Source organism: Podarcis liolepis (genome assembly GCF_965112155.1).
Source record: "Podarcis liolepis genome assembly, chromosome: 14".
Classification (NCBI taxonomy): domain Eukaryota; kingdom Metazoa; phylum Chordata; class Lepidosauria; order Squamata; family Lacertidae; genus Podarcis; species Podarcis liolepis.
Window position 1 is genome coordinate 41,233,949 of NC_139569.1, and position 16,843 is coordinate 41,250,791.

General features: G+C 46.4%; 1 protein-coding gene across 1 annotated transcript in view; it reads left to right on the top strand.

The window, feature by feature from the left end:
- LOC310693470 (NAD(P) transhydrogenase, mitochondrial-like) overlaps nucleotides 1-16,843 on the top strand; it is a 963,907-nt gene that overhangs the window by 916,253 nt on the left and 30,811 nt on the right. The gene's annotated exons all lie outside the window — the stretch shown is intronic.

Below are 16,843 nucleotides of genomic sequence, written 5' to 3' on the forward strand. Positions count from 1 at the left end.
GTGACGTCGCATGGGGGCGGTGCGTGCATTAGTCACGCACTGTCCCAACGTCACCTTCCCGGTTTTGCGGCTCCCAGTTTTTTTTTCTTTGGAAAAAGGGTCCAAGTGGCTCTTTTTGTCTTAAAGGTTGCAGACCCCTGGGGTAGCCGATGGGTCTCAAAACCTCAGTCAGTTAGGGACTTCCCCTGCATGAGAAGATAGGCTCTGGCATATTGAGCAGATGAGACCAATAGTGAGCTCAACTCAGCAGGAGGAGGATGGGTAAAGCTAGAATTAGACAGCTCCTGCTATGATTAGCTCTGACTCCACCTATTGCTGGACTCCCTGCCTTACACCCCACCAGTCCCAATGGACACCAGTTCCCTCAGTACCTTTATGTCTTCCTCAGGGCATTTTTTCAGTTGGAACTCGCCTGAACTCAGTTCCGGCACATTTCAGGTTGGTGGCGATGTGGTCTAAACCACTGCGCCTATTGGGCTTGCCAGTCAGAAGGTCGGCAGTTCGAATATGCGTGACGGGGTGAGCTCCCATTGATCTGCCCCATATTCTGCCAACCTAGCAGTTCGAAAGCACGCCAATACAAGGAGATGAATAGGTACCGCTGTGGAGGGAAGGTAAACAGTGTTTCCGTGCGCTCTGGTTTCCGTCACGGTGTCCCGTTGCTCCAGAACCAGTTTAGTCATGCTGGCCACATGGAAAGCTGTCTGTGAACAAATGCTGGCTCCCTTGGCCTGAAAAGTGAGATGAGTGCCACACCCCATAGTTGCCTTTGACTGGACTCAACTGTCCAGGGGTCCTTTACCTTTTACCTTATAAGAGAACAAGGGAGACACTCATGGTGAGTTCCAGCACCTTTCCCCCCTAGAAAAATAGCACTGGTTATCCTACAGTTCTATAGTTGTGGAAGGGCCGTTATCCCCCCCCCCCATCTCAGCCTTTAATTGAGAAGAGGCAGAAAGCTTCATACCACATTTAGGTGGAATTAACATTTGTGTGTGAGAGGGAAGAATTATGGGCATATCCAGCTGACCCTGCCTAAGCCACCTGAATTTGGCACACCTAGACCAGCCTAATGAATCCTGTAAGTGGAAAGTAAATACTCTGTCACTGCTATGGTGTTTTCCTGCAACAGAGAACTAATGGACAATTAGGAGGGCACATGGACTGGAATTAAGATGTAAATTTGGCCAATGTTCGTGTGCCTGGGTTGGATTCGAACCATTTCACATTACATATTGAAGTCTAAAAGCGGACAGCCTTTTGTAAAATGACTATAAGCGATGCACCCTTGCATGGGGGAGAAATCTGATTTGCCTTTAAACCAAATTCACGCTTCTGGAAACATCAGATGAATTGAAACAGAGCCACCCTTCAAAATTCACGCTTCCCCTAATTTTGCAATGCAGCTCTCTCACTGAGTGATCTGCGCAAAAGTGCATTTTCTAGAGTAAAAATATATATTAAAATGCACATGTTAGTGAAAACATTCTACACAACTGCATAATATTAAGGGAAGGTCTAAATAAATTTAAAAAAATTGTCCAGTAGCACCTAAGAGGCCAACTAAGTTTGTTCTAGGTATAAACTTTTGTGTGCATACACACTTATTCAGATGCCCAGTATCTGAATAAGTTTCTGAATAAGTGTGCATGTACACGAAAACTATATTGGTCTCTAAGGTGCTACTGGACATTTTTTTTATTTATTTCGACTGCTTCAGGCCAACATGGCTACCTACCTGAATCTAGAATTAAGGGAAGGTGTTTGCAAAAAAATGTGTGTGTTAGGGAGAATTTGCTGACCGGGGGAAATAATTCAAACTGAAGCGGAAATGGGGAGAACTGGACTTAAGAGTGGAAAAAATGAGAAGCCGAGAGAAACTGAAACACACACATTTTCCCACCATGCAGCATGTTCAGGTGAGTGATACTGGATGCAATTCCCTGCTGAAGAGTACCGGTATATTTGGTGATGAATTCAGGTTGCATAATGTATGGAAATCACCCGGATTGTGCCCTCTGTTTCAGTGGTGAGCCTCAGCAATTGAGCAACTGTTCTAGTGGTCATTTTGCAGGTGTTTTGGGTCTTGTATATACTTAGGCTTATCCCGGACACAGGGGGCAGAGAGGGTTCTGCCACCTGCTGCCACCCCTATTCTCCCCTTTCCTCCCCACTTCCAATCTTCTTCCTGACCATACACTTTTAAAAAGCTGAAATGAACTTTAAATTTACAACAACCTTTCTCCCTATGGTGACAAGCCACAGCAACTCAGGCACTCTCCCGACCACCTTGTTTGAAGGCTTCACGCTGAATAGCTGGATAGCTCAGTTGATTAGAGCGTGGTGCAGGTAACGCCAAGGTTGCAGGTTCGATCCCTGTATGGGACAGCTGCATATTCCTGCACTGCAGGGGGTTAGACTAGATGATCCTCAGGGTCCCTTCCAATTCCACAATTCTATGAAGGACCCTCTTGACCCTTTCTCTGAGTGAAGTGAGGCAGGGAGGAGGAGGTCAGTGGCATAGCGTGGGGGGGGTGCAGGGGGGCCGGCCACACCGGGTGCAACATCGGGGGGGGGCGTGCTTGCACTCGCAGCTCTCTGCCCCTACCTGGCTCACTCACTCTCTCTCACTGCAGTGCTGGCTGTGCGAATCCGATCTGAGCCACTGGGTCGCCGCCCACTGTGGAGGGGGTGGGTGCCAGGCGTGTGGTGCGGAGAGAGAGCGAGGGACTATCTGGGGGAGGGACAGTGCAGCGGCTGCCCAGCGCAGCGCTGAGTGTGGGAGAGAGCCACACCAGACCAGACCAGGCAGCAGCAAGAAGAAGCTGGCAGCGGCGGCAGGTTAGGGGTTAGGGGGCGCAAATTACTTGCCTTGCCCCGGGTTAGGGGGCGCAAATTACTTGTCTTGCCCTGGGTTAGGGGGCGCAAATTACTTGCCTTACCCCGGGTGCTGACAACCCACGCTACGCCGCTGGAGGAGGTGAAGGGGTGCTTTGCCTCGCTGAGTGACTGGTGGGTAGCCACATGCTAATAATAAAATCAGCTAATAATAAAATCAGCAGGAGGCCTGGGGAATGTCACAAATTTGCTGCCTCCTGTGCCCACTGCCTGAGACAGTGGTCTCATTCCTCATCATTATTGGGCTGGTTCTGGGATGATGATCTCTCTGATTTATTTCCCTGTTCAAGAGGCCGACATGAGACTGGAGAGAGATTAAAAGAGCCTGCAGTTAAAATGAAGGACTTTGCCTGCCGTGGAGCCCACATCCCCCTGCCTCCATTTCAAGCCCTTTTATGAGCACGTAAGCACCAGAAGGGCAGAAGAAGAAACGTTTTTACATTAATAAATACCGTATTTTTCACTCTATAACACGCACCCGACCATAACACGCATGTAGTTTTTAGAGCAGGAAAATCCATAGGCATGCCACCCGTAGGCATTCCCTCCATAACACGCACAGACATTTCCCCTTACTTTTTAGGAGGAAAAAAGTGAGTGTTATGGTGCAAAAAATACGGTAGTACAGTCATACCTTGGATGTTGAATGGAATCCATTCCAGAAGTCTGTTTGACTTCCCAAACATTTGAAAACCAAATTGCGGCTTCTGATTCGCTGCAGGAAGCACCTGCAGCAAATCAGAAGCCACGGAAGCCCCGTTGGACGTTTGGGTTCCAAAAGAATGTTCACAAACCAGAACAATCACTTCCGGGTTTGTGTCGTTCGGGAGCCAAAACTTCTGAGTTCCAGGGCATTTGGGATCCAAGATACGACTGTATTCTGACTGGCAAGATGCGAAGAAGTAGGTGCTGGCCCATTAGGGTGAATGGCGCACTGTTCCACCAGTTTGTCCTCTGCCAGCCTCTAGCTGTCTGGGCTTCTGACCATGGGTGCCGGCTCCTAGGATCTAAGCCCCTTTGTCCCTCCTATATTTTTGGGGTAGGGGCCAAGCTCCACCATGCCCCCAAAGCATGGAGCCAAAGAGTGGAGCCTACCATGGCATGCCTCCAATGACTGGCTCCTTCTCCTGCCGCAGAGGGGAAGCTGCCTGCCACTTTCCTTCTCCATTGACTCAAGTGTTGTCCTTGAAGAACTCAGCAGTGAGGATTGGGACAGAGCTATAAATTAGTTGGCTTCACCTGCCCTTGACTCTGGCTCCATCTGCTGTTGACCTCCCTGCTTTCCATCCTATCAGCTCCAAGGGACGCCACCTGCCAATACAGTGGTGCCTTGGTTCCCGAACAGCTTGGCTCCCGAACAAATTGGTTCCCGAACATCCAAACCTGGAAGGAAGTGTTCCGGTTTGCGAATATTTTTCGGAAGCCGAACATCCAACGTGGCTTCTGCAGCTTCCGACTGAGTTCAGGAAGCTCCTGCAGCCAATTGGAAGCCACACCTTGGTTTTCGAACAGTTTCGGGAGTCGAATGGACTCCCGGAATGGATTAGGTTTGAGAACCAAGGTTCCACTGTACATCAAGCCTACAGTGTCCCAAAAAAGTGTCCTCTGTGGGCCCCAAACATTTATAGGGACTGCAGCCCCTGAGAGGGGAAGTTTAAACCTTCCCTGTCCAACCACAATCCTAATGAAAATTGCTGTTGCGCAGCAAATGGCATTAGCTAAACAACTCTCAGTGGTGTTAATTTCCTAATACTAATTGTGGTGTTCGGAACAATTTGCCTCTGTATTGCTGCTGGGGAGGGAAGAGTTAAACTTCCCTCCTTGTACATGGCAGTCCTCATGAAAGCCTCCCCCCCCTCAAATTAGATATTAAACTTTTGACATGCAATTTCTCCCCATGAAATTAAAGCAAATTAAAGCAAATTAAATTTGGTTGCCCTCCAAATGTTGCAAGACTATAGCTCCCATCATCCCTAACCATTGGTCATGCTGGCTAGAGCTGATGAATGGTGTAGTTCAAAAGCACCTGGGTCTCTCTTGATTTTAAATAGTCCCTTTTGGTATCTGAAGAAGTGTGCATGCACACGAAAGCTCATACCAAGAACTAACTTAGTTGGTCTTTAAGGTGCTACTGGAAGGATTTTTTTATTTTGACTATGGCAGACCAACACGGCTACCTATCTGTAACTGGAACTATGGAAGGCACCACATTGAGCCGCATGAAATGGAAGTCCATCAACCTCACCAAGAGGTATCTGAAGAAGCTCATACCAAGAACTAACTTAGTTGGTCTTTAAGGTGCTACTGGAAGGAATTTTTTTATTTTGCCTTTTGGTCCTGTGAGTGTCGTGAGATAAGACTGATGGTCTGCAACTTCCTGGAATTCAATGGGATAACAGTCCTGAGATTACACTATAATGACTTTGGAGGTTGTGAACTAACAGTGATTGCAAAGTGTGTCCCAGGGACTGTTCCTTTCCCAAATACACAGTGATAAGATTTCTGGAAGGTACAATGCTGAGGATCTCCGGCTCTGACTTTGCAAATCCTCTTTTTTCTTTCTGCAAAATGATTTTACGAGCCTCACGGAGGGTCAGCCAAGAAGTGAAATAAGACCTCCTCCTTCTCCTTACATCTCAGGATGTGAAACTCCGGTTCATTTAACAGCTGCCTTTTTCCTTTTTTGTCATGTGTCTTAAAATGGTGGAACAGCTTTTATTTCCTTCTCTGCTGGTGAGGAAAGGGGGACTCCGATTTCTGCCAGAATCTGTTCTCTGAAATTATTGTCATCTGCTGGAGTCGTGAGCCCATTTCTATGCAAATGAGATCACGGCTATCAGTTTGTGCCAGCTCCTTATCAAGTCACAAAGGACTTCTTAAAAAAAGAGGGGGGAAAGGAGGCAGAGGAAAAGCTGACTTTTTCCTTTCTATCCTGGCCTCCCCAAACTCTATTAGGAGCCAGTCATGGAGCTAAGCAATCGTTCTCCTCCAGCTGCATTCCTCTGACAGGTGCAAAGCAGTCAGAGAGGAAAGAGGAATCAGACTGTCATCAACTCCAACCAAACAGGAATGCTTTCCTTATTTTCTTTATCTTTGTCCTAGCTTTTCTTTTAAAAAGCAGGACTTTAAAAACAATGGAATACCTGTTCTCTGTCTGTCTTTCTGTCTCTCTCATAATGAGGTTTTTATTCATTTTCATCTTTGTTACGGTAAAATCTGGGTGCGGGGCTACTCTGCCACCCAGCTCGTCGGACTAGGTCCGCGGGTCCCTGCGGAAGAAAATGAGCTCAGCCGGACAGGAGCAAACTGCAGAAGATCCAAGTTTATTGCGCAACAGGTTCAAGGCGAGATTGAACAGCGAGAAAGGGGTGACATGAACTTGTGAAATTTCCCTCCATGTCCCAGAATACAGTGCAAAATACATCCCAGTTACATCATGAATACATTAAGAAGAGGTTGGGTTACACAGATTACATCACGAATACATTAGGAAGAGGTTGGGTTACATCGGATTAACACATGGAGGAGGGAGGGGGGAATATGCAGAGCTGGAGATATGCGCAGATAAGCACATCCTGAGAAGACAATGGTCCATGTATGCATAGTCTGTCACCTGGCATCGCCCGGAGGAAGGGCTTGGCAGAGCGATTTGACCGGATTAGGGTCTTGACACCTTGCTTGAGGGATTATGGAGGACAGGGGAGGTGTCATGGTGTCCTAGAGAAATTGAGCAAATTGGCACGTTGATTTTCTATGAATTTTTATAGATTTTAGTCCCTTTTGACATTGACAATTGGAAATAAATGGATATATTGTAGCGAAGAAGGAGGTGAAGAAGACATGCCCCCCCTTCCGTATCAATCTTTAAGCTGTTTAACATGGTTGCATTAAGATATATCTTTGTAAACATTAGAGCACATGGCATGCAACAATGACATAAGAATAAAACAACCGATAAATGTTTCTGAACATATTAACAAAAGTTGTGTCAAAGTGTATCTACCAAAATTATTACAGTCATTACAGATTTGAAATGATGTATTGAAATAATGTCCATTGCTTATATTGGTGACTAAGTAAAAGGTATTTTGTATCAATAACTATTAGAATCTATAGGAAGGGGGAGGAAAAAAATTAAAATATGTACTTCATGCACGCCAGACTGTTCTATAAAACATGGGTACTATTCTATCCAGTGTTTTTCTTTTCTGGGGGGATGCAGGGGTACGCATACCCATAAACATTTTGTGAATCTTCATATTTTTCTTCATTTACTGGATTTATTTTCCCCAATTTGAACTATAAAATGGTGATTCTCTTGAGTCAAAATGAGAGTACCCCTAAACATTTTTAAAGAAAAAAAAAGCACTGGTTCTACCATATGGTTCATTATTTGCGTAACCAATAAAGTCCCTCCAGACTGCATAAAAATTCTCATGTATCTACTTTTATTTTGTGTATGTCAGTTTTTCCAATAACGCTGCTTGCCAAATTCCATCATACCACTGGTCCATAGTTAATAACTCTAATGATTTCCATGTCCTGGCAATAATTGTTCTTGCATCGGTTAATGTTGTGAAAGAAAGTCTTTCTTTGTGCAGTGCATAGTTAAAGTACAGAACTTACTCTCATAGGAGCCAGTGATGGTCACTGACTTGGATGGATTTATAAGAGGACCAGGTTGTTACGGAAAAGAAGCAATGCGAGAGCGAGCTGCAAGCTGCTGGAATGCAAAACAGGATGTTGATGTTTGGGACTGTACCATTGGAACAAAGGGGCAGTCTATTCACTGTACTGAGCACTGGATGTTAGCTCAGAGTGTCATCTGACCTGTACTGGAAGTACAGGGGTGGAGTTAATCTCTCTACTGTTGGAGTCTGATGAGTACAGACGTGTTTCTCTGTACTGCTGCAAGGACAGAAATAAAGACACGTAAATACATTTCTGTCTGTCTCTTTCCCCTCCCTGGGGGAGGCAGGGAGGAGGGAAGAGTGGTGTGTTCTTCTCACGCTTGAGGAGGATCACCGATAGTGACCTAGCCTATATCCTGCCGGGAGACGGAGACGGGGAGGTCAACAAGGATCTTAAGCCGAGTGCCTGGAGAGTGGCCAGTTTCCTCTGATAAGGCTTAAGAATCTGACACAGGTGACCAAGTCCTACTAGTCATGATGGCTACTCTCTGCCTCCATGGTTGGAGGCCGTAATGTTCAGAGTATCAGTTGCTGGAAGCCACCAGGAAGGAGAGAACTCTTGGGCTCAGGTCCTGCCTCTTGGCTTCCCAAAGGTATCACTGTGAGAATAATATGCTTGTGTAGATGGGCCATTTAGCATGGTCAAGGATGCTCTTCTAGGATGCTGGGAAATGCAGAGATTTCCATGCATTGAGCTGTTGTAAACAAAAATTGCCCTTTTCCCTTATGGGGTATCCAAGAGCCCATATAGAGTCCTTACACAGGTTCCCTATTGGTAGGAGAAAATAACAGAGGCCAGCCAGAGAATATTGAGAAGCAAAGCAGCTAGTAAGCTTGATCTTTATTGATCTGTTGCAACAGGGTGCTCCCCTCACCCGCAGGAGAGGAGGAGGAACCCAGAACAATGGCGCGCAAGGCCTTATAAAGACTTTTCCGAGCACAATTCAAAGTGTTGGTGCTGACCTTTAAAGCCCTAAACGGCCTCGGTCCTGTATACCTGAAGGAGCGTCTCCACCCCCATTGTTCAGCCCGGACACTGATATCCAGCTCCGAGGGCCTTCTGGCGGATCCCTCATTGCGAGAAGTAAGGTTAAAGGGAACCAGACAGAGGGCCTTCTCGGTAGTGGTGCCCACCCTGCGGAATGCCCTCCCTTCAGATGTGAAGGAAATAAGCAGCTATCCTATCTTTAAAAGACATCTGAAGGCAGCCCTGTTCAGGGAAGTTGTAAATATTTAACGCTGTACTGTTTTTAACACTTGATTGGGAGCCACCCAGAGTGGCTGGGGAAACTCAGCCAGATGGGCAGGGTATAAATTATTATTATTATTATTATTATTATTATTATTATTATTATTATTATTATTATTATTATTATTATTATAAATTGCCACCCTGTAGATCAAGACCACCCCCAGAAACATCATACATACATCACAGAAGGGGTGTAACCTAAGACCACCCCTCAGATACATCATACCTACATCACAAAAAAAGGCAGTCTAAAACAGAAATTTGAATGTTGTTTTTCTCCTGTCATTGTTTATATCCTGTCTGGCAGGTTACTTGATTGGATTGCCTGAGGAGCCTGGCCAGTCTTTTGTAATGATAAATACTTAGTTCCTGGGCCAGGTCACAGGCTCACACCCTATTCATATCTTAAATGTGCCCTTAAGGTAGGATTTGTGAGGAAAGAGACAATGGGGAGGTTTCCCACTTTGACCTTGCAGAGAAAACATTGGCTCAGTTTAGGAATCAAAATGGTTCCAGGTTGGTCTTCCTGTGCTGATCTATGTACATGCTTGGTTGGTACGCTTATGAACATTACCATATATCTAAGACCTCAAAATTCCTATCACAGAGCATTCGCAACGAAAGCAAGGCATGTGCTGTATTTTGTTCTTGGGTATGTGCACTGATGTCCCATGAGAAGCAGCACCAACAAGATTAGATCATTTTTATTAGAAGTTGTTGATCAAAGACACGGCCGCTAGGGGGAGTGGGAGGGCAGTAGATCCCCTCACCTTGAATGTTCCTTGTTGTCACAAGAAGCAGTTAGAACATCATAGGCCATGGAAGGCAATGAGACCGGCCCTTTTTTAAACAGAGGCATAGAAGAGGGAGTTTCAACAGGGACAGCTTCCCTTGACCCTCTGTGACAAACTGTGTCTGGCCAAAGCCTACTTTCTGCTCAGCTACCTTCTGCTCAGGTGTTCCGTTGAGCCAGTTTAGTCCTGCTGGCCACATGACCCAGAAAGCTGTCTGTGGACAAGCACCGGCTCCCTTGACCTGAAAGCGGGATGAGCAACCCAATTGTTGAGAATTCCATTCCTCTCGAGCTGCAGGTGTGTGATTGTTGCATGTCACATGCCTGTTTACATTCCAGCACTGATTGTTGGAGTCTTGTGAGCAGAAATTGAGATACGCTGTAACGTTTTGTATAGCTTTTGCAGTCCTCTCTCCAAGGAAGAAAGACAGAGAGAGAGGCCATGTTTTCTTTGTTCTGTTACGTTTGATTTAGTTTGCTATAAATTAGGCTTCGATGTTACTTCTCAAGGCTGAGCTTCTGTTTTGAACTTTGCTCATCGTGTGCTCATGTGGGCCACATCAGCGTGACGGGAGACCGGAGCGAAGAATCCCGGGCGACGCTGCGTTGGGGGCAGGCACCAGGCCTCGGTGTTATCACCCAACACCCATAGTTGCCTTTGACTGGATTTAACCATCCAGGGGACCTTTACCTGACCTCTACCTTTACCTATCCCCATCCAAGGGCCAAAGTTGGCCCACACAGCCACAAAGATTTCCCACCCCTGGATTCTCTCAGCCTAACCGGCCTCACAGGATAAGATGCTTGAGGATAAAATGTGGAGAAGTATCCATGCCATCTTGAGTTTCACTGAGCCCATGCGCCACCTCAGCCCTGGCCACTGGAGCCAAGCAGGGCTGCACTGCGCCCCTGCTTGCCTGTGCAGGGAGCAGCCTGCCTAGCTGACGCAGCTCTTGGCTCCAGTGACCAGCGTTGAGCTGGTTCACAGGCTCCATGAACCCTCTGTGCCCTGTGCCAGGCAGGAGCGGAGAACAGGTCAACAGAACCCACCGCGCCAGGTCAGCCCTTGCTGCCAACGCAGCTGGGCATGCATGCAGGGGGCAGGGAGGGTTCGTGGAGCCTGTGCTCCAGCTCAGCCCTGCAAGGAGGAGCCCAGCTGGCCAACGCTACCCTTGGCGGGCAAATCTGCCCCCCCAACACTAGCCAGGCTGTCATTCAGCGAGGGGGTTGCAGTGGTTGGGCCAGGCCAGGCTCCGGGCTCCATAGACCGCCAGCAGCAGGCAAGATGGGACGGTGATCCCTGCATGGGGATGCCTGGCTCACTCCCCCTAAAAATCCTGTTCCCAGGGATACGGACCCCTGCCCCCCTGCTACGCCACTGGTATAAATCCATTAAATAAATAGAGGTGAGGTTCCTTTCCTCTTTCCTTTCAGAAGCTGCAAAAGCATGTGGGGAATGTTCAGTGTGTGGGCTGAATTTTGAGGGCGTGGGCATTAAATTAAACAGCTCTTTCTCAGCTGTTTACTCCGCCATTCACCATCTTTAACAATCCCCCAGGTACCATCATTTAGGGTGTGTGTGTGTGTGTGTGTGTGTGTGTGTGTGTGAAAGCAATTGAAAACCACCATCTCCCCTCCCCACCAATGCCCCTTGGGACAATGCAACATGATGATACAGCGCTATTTGGGGTGTGTGTGTGTTAAAATATGGTGACTGGCAGTGCCAGGAGCCAAAGGAGAGCTGATTAATATATATCCTGCCCACAGAATTCACCCTCCAGATGCAAAAGAGGGAGGACAAAACAGAGGTTGTCTACACGGCAACCATAGGCCACACTTGTATGCCACACCCCATTTTATGACTTCCTCAAAATTTCTAATGCCCCTGCTGGTCAAAAAACAAAAGGTTGGCAATCCCTGTTTTACAATACATGTCATGTAAGGAGCTGAAAAACTCCCCAACCTCAGAGGAGGTGGTTTGTTCTGGAGAATGTACCCCCTCTTCCCATATTCTTAATACAGTGGTACCTTGGGTTACATATGCTTCAGGTTACATATGCTTCAGGTTACACACTCCGCTAATCCAGAAATAGTACCTCGGGCTAAGAACTTTGCTTCAGGATAAGACAGAAATCGGGCTCCGGTGGCGCGGTGGCAGCAGGAGGCCCCATTAGCTAAAGTGGTGGTTCAGGTTAAGAACAGTTTCAGGTTAAGAACGGACCTCCGGAACGAATTAAGTACTTAACCTGAGGTACCACTGTACATGCAGGATCCGGCCATTCCTAATCTAGAGGACCCTGTTCAAATGGCCCAGTTTGCATAATGCAACGTGACAGGAGTCAATCTACTGTTCATTTGTTCCACCTCTGATCAGTTTCCTCACTTTGTTAACCCCCTTTCCCCTCCTGAATTAGAGCTGTAATATATTTGCTTTGATTGCATGCTTGCCGTGGCCGGCTGTGTGATTCTGTTACGGCGAGATGGCGTCGATACCGTGATCTGAGGCAATTATGACACCAACGTGATGGTGCAGAAACCTGGAGCCATGGCTAATTTTAGTGACAGATGGGAGACTCCGCCAAGCCTGTTTTCCTCTTTCTTTCTGTGGTTTTTTATTTATTTTACTGGCAACGTGCCATTTGTTTGAGCTTTCGCCAACAACCAGATTTGCTGCTGCTAATATATAATGATTTTAAATGGGAAGAGAGAGAAAAAGAGCAGCTGCGCTTTGATTTGGTTCAAGCTTGTGCTCTGGTTTTCCCAGCAGCCTTCAAACACACAGGGCCGGTTTTGGATATCAATCTGTCTCTTTGATGCAGGTGGTTTCATATCCACAGTGTTTAGATCATGAGTTCTGTGATAATAATAGTAGCAAAAGAGACATGTGGCTTGGCAGCTGAAATGGGCAACTTGTATCAGGGAGGCTGCCTAATGGTAGGGCCAGGCCTGATTTAAGAACATAGGAAGCAAGCGAGGTCCCAACGAAAGGAGAATGGCAACTTAAACTGATGGAATATGCGCAGCTTGCAGACCTAACATATAGAACAAGAGAACAAGAAGAACATACGTTTAAAGAAAACTGGGAAACGTTTATTGATTATATGGGGGGGAATTGTGTACACTTGAAAACGTTGGCAGCATTAAGATAGATTCAACAGTGTCAACAAGTTTTGATGGGTGTAATAATGGAATACTGAATGGTTTAGTTTATGCATAAACATGCAGGGATTTATGATATGCAAAATGAACCATGGAAAGAGAAGAAGGGAAGTCACTGACATTTTAAGGTTGTTTAAATGAATATTCTAAATTGTAAAACTAAATGTGCAACATAGGAAGCTGCCTTTTACCAAGCCAAACCAATGATCCATTTAGCTCAGAATTGCCTAACCCAGGGGTGAGCAAACTTTTTCAGCAGGGGGCCAGTCCACTGTCCCTCAAACCTTGTGGGGGGGGGGGAATGAGACTATATTGGGGGGGGGGGAATGAACGAATTCCTATGCCCCACAAATAACCCAGAGATGCATTTTAAATAAAAACACACATTCTACTCATGTAAAAACACGCTGTTTCCCAGACCGTCTGTGGGCCGGATTTAGAAGGCAATTGGGCCAGATCCGCCCCCCGGGCCTTAGTTTGCCTATCCATGGCCTAATCTGACTGACAGTGGATCTCCAGGGTTTGAATATTCACAGTCCTCCCTGGAGAGGCTGGGGGGAATCTAGGATCTTCTACATGCAGAGCTACAGTCCAGAGGGGGAGAGCTACCCTGGTTTTGGTTTCTTTGGAGAGAGACTTATGGCGTTTTTGTAGTATTTCCTTTTGTACATTATGTAAACTTCTTAAGAGGTTTTTTTTTTAAAAGCAGTCTATAAATCTTTTAAATAAAGACAGAAACTATCTCTTATTACAGAAATAAAATATAGATTGTTAGCCCGCCAAACGTTGTCGGACTCCAACTCCCATGAGCCCAAGCTGGCATGGCCAATTGTCAAGGATGATGGGAGTTGTATTGCACTGACAGATGGAGGACCACTGGTTCCCCAGCCCTGAATAGAGAACATCAGTAGAGACAAAACGTACTCCAGAAGGTAGCAGAACTACTACTGCACATCACACCCCAGAGAGAGAGAGAGAGAGAGAGAGAGAGAGAGAATGATCAGACAACAGAGGGTTGTTCACATGTTACATTCAATGGTCCTGTTGTGTATGTGTAGATTATCGTCTTCCAAAGCAACTAATCTATTCCAAACTTAAAATGGAAAGGGTAATACTGGTGGTCAACAAAAGAGGTTCAAAGACTCTCTCAAGGCAAATCTAAAAAAATGTAGTACAAACACTGACAACTGGGAAACACTAGCCTGCTAGCACTCCAGTTGGAGAACAGCCTTTACCAAAGGTGTCATGGGCTTTGAAGACACTTGAACTCGGGATGCAAGGGAGAAACGTGCTAAGAGGAAGGCACGCTTGGCAAACCCTCACCATGATCAACTCCCGCCCAGAAACCAATGTCCACACTTTGGAAGGACGTGTGGGTCCAGAATTGGCGTCCACAGTCACTTACGGACACATTGTTAAAACCGTGTTTATGGAAGACAATCTTGCTAGGCTATGAGTGATCACCAAAGAAGAAGAAGACATTCAATGAGTGCAGAATCTTTGCAGCTGGGGTACAGAAAGAGTTGAGCTGTACGCTCGTATAGTGAGTTACATGCAATATTCAACAAGTGCAGAGTCTGTGTACCTGTGTATACAGGTGTTGAGCTGTTATTAGGGTTGTTCACATGTGCTCAGATGTTCGTGAAAAAGAAGCTAAGGCTGTTGTCATCCAACTCTTAGCTTTTTCCTTTATCTTTCTTTCCTGTATCTCTTGTCTGTTCCAAATGGCATTCCAACACTCTGATGCTTTGTAGTTTCAAATGCTTAAGAGAGTTTTTGGTAGCAAAAAACCCCCCTCTCCCTAGAATTAGCTCCCATAAAGAGATATCTCCTGGCCATTTAGGATGGGCTGTTCATCAGTAATCTGTTTGATGAAAAAGGAACCCAACCCCCAAGCAAAATAGTCATGTTGGTTCAAAATCCTTGGTAGGGCAATACTTTTATTAGGATCAAGCAGATTGTCACAAAATGGTGAGCAAGAGCTATTGAACAGGTTAAATATTATGCAAAGCTATGAACTGGCAGGAAGTAGTTTCAAGACAGAAATCGTATCAGGGGGTGTTTCCTGCTGCCTTAAAGGAGGTGGTAGGGCAGTCATTTCTTTAACAAGCCTTCTCTGGACCCAAGGTATGCGATAACTTGTTGGCATCCATCTGTCCAGAGAGACAATGGAGTGCACCTTTGGAGGGTGAGACCAAACTGCTGCATTAGCTGCATTAGTGACCTCCCCGGGGTGCAAGTCTGGGCAGTATGTATGGCGGTCCTGGGCTGCCCAGATAATAATAATAATAAATAATAAGTTATTATTTATACCCTGCCCATCTGGCTAGGTTTCCTCAACCACTCTGGGCAGCTTCCAACAAAATATAGGAAAAGGTAAAGGGACCCCTGACCATTAAGTCCAGTCGTGACCGACTCTGGGGTTGCGGCGTTCATCTCACTTTATTGGCTGAGGGAGCCAGCGTACAGCCGGTCATGTGGCCAGCATGACTAAGCCGCTTCTGGCAAACCAGAGCAGGACACAGAAACGCCGTTTACCTTCCCGCCAGAGCGGTACCTATTTATCTACTCGCACTTTGATGTGCTTTCAAACTGCTAGGTTGGCAGGAGCAGGGACTGAGCAACGGGAGCTCACCCCGTTGCGGGGATTCGAACCACCGACCTTCTGATCGGCAAGTCCTAGGCTCTGTGGTTTAACCCACAGTGCCACCCGCATCCCTCCAACAAAATATAAAAAATACAATAAAACATTAGACATAAAAAACTTCCCTAAACAGGAAGACTCCCCTCTCAGCATCGCTGATGTGGTCCAAAGGAAAGCAGAGCAATATGTTTTGCACCAGCTTGGCTGCAGGAGTTGCTGGAAGGCACTGCTTAAAGTTACAAAGCACTACCCAACCATCTTAGGGACTCCATTCTGGATTTATGTAGGGTTTACTCCTTAGCCTTGTGGATCATTACTGCCCAGTCAAAAACATCCCTTTTCTGCCAGGTCTAAAATACAACCTTTAAGTGGGAAGTGGGCAGGGAGAGTGGTGTGAGAAGCTGGCAGACTTCTGAACTGAAGCGAGAACACATTCTCCCCTCTTGTTAGCTTTACCCTTGTTATGACATTTTAAGCTTCAAGAAACGGTTTTAAAAAATACACCTTACACGCAGAAATCTGTCATTTTTATTATAAAAAGTTGGTCTGCTCATTTATAGCCTTGCATGATACTCCGTGTGTGTGCTGAGCAGTTAATTCTTGATGTGACTATCTTTCAAATAGGATTTGAAAGACTCATGTCCTGCTGTTCAAAGGTAGGCGGATCCTGGGTCATATTTTAAACTTCTGTAGTGATTTGACATTTTAAGTGTAAGTATGGCACAGCCCCAATCAGCTTCTCTGCATTCTGTCCTCTCCTCGCTTTGTCTCATCTACCCCAGGTGCTGCCTTCAGATAAGGAAAGCCCATGTGCATATGCAGGATGACTCCCCCGGGTCTCTTTATTTATTTGTTTATGTGTTCTTTAAGATAGCCTAGCCTACCCAAAGTTCGTAGACTGGGTTACACAACTACTGCTCATCATTTCATATCTTTCAAACTATGAACTTGTTCTATATAGCACAGAGAAAGACAGAGTGTTTGTTATGTGGGTGTCTGGACTTAGATGTATCAGATCACTGCTCAGCAGTCGCTTCCCCCAGAAGGTGGGAAAAGATTTTAGTTTGGGATGGCCCGAGGCATTGAAACAGTGGCCTAATTCCAAACCCTTTTTGCTTTGGATGTGTGATGGCCTGGGAAACTGATTCAGAGGCTGAACCTGAGGAATCCCAGCCTGCACAGGAGTCCCCACCTCCAGGGCCGGCTGAGGCGGGGCAGGGGCTTGAATCTGAAGGGCCCGCACCTGTGCCGGATCCTCAGGAGCAGACACCAGCTGAATCCGCTCTGGCTCCGGAGATGATCGAGGACCCATTGCCTGCAGGTGCTCCTCTCCCAGCCCTGTCAGGGGAAGGTGAGGTTGCCTCTGGGTCCAGTAACCCTCCAGCTTCTCTTGAGCTGCAGAGAAT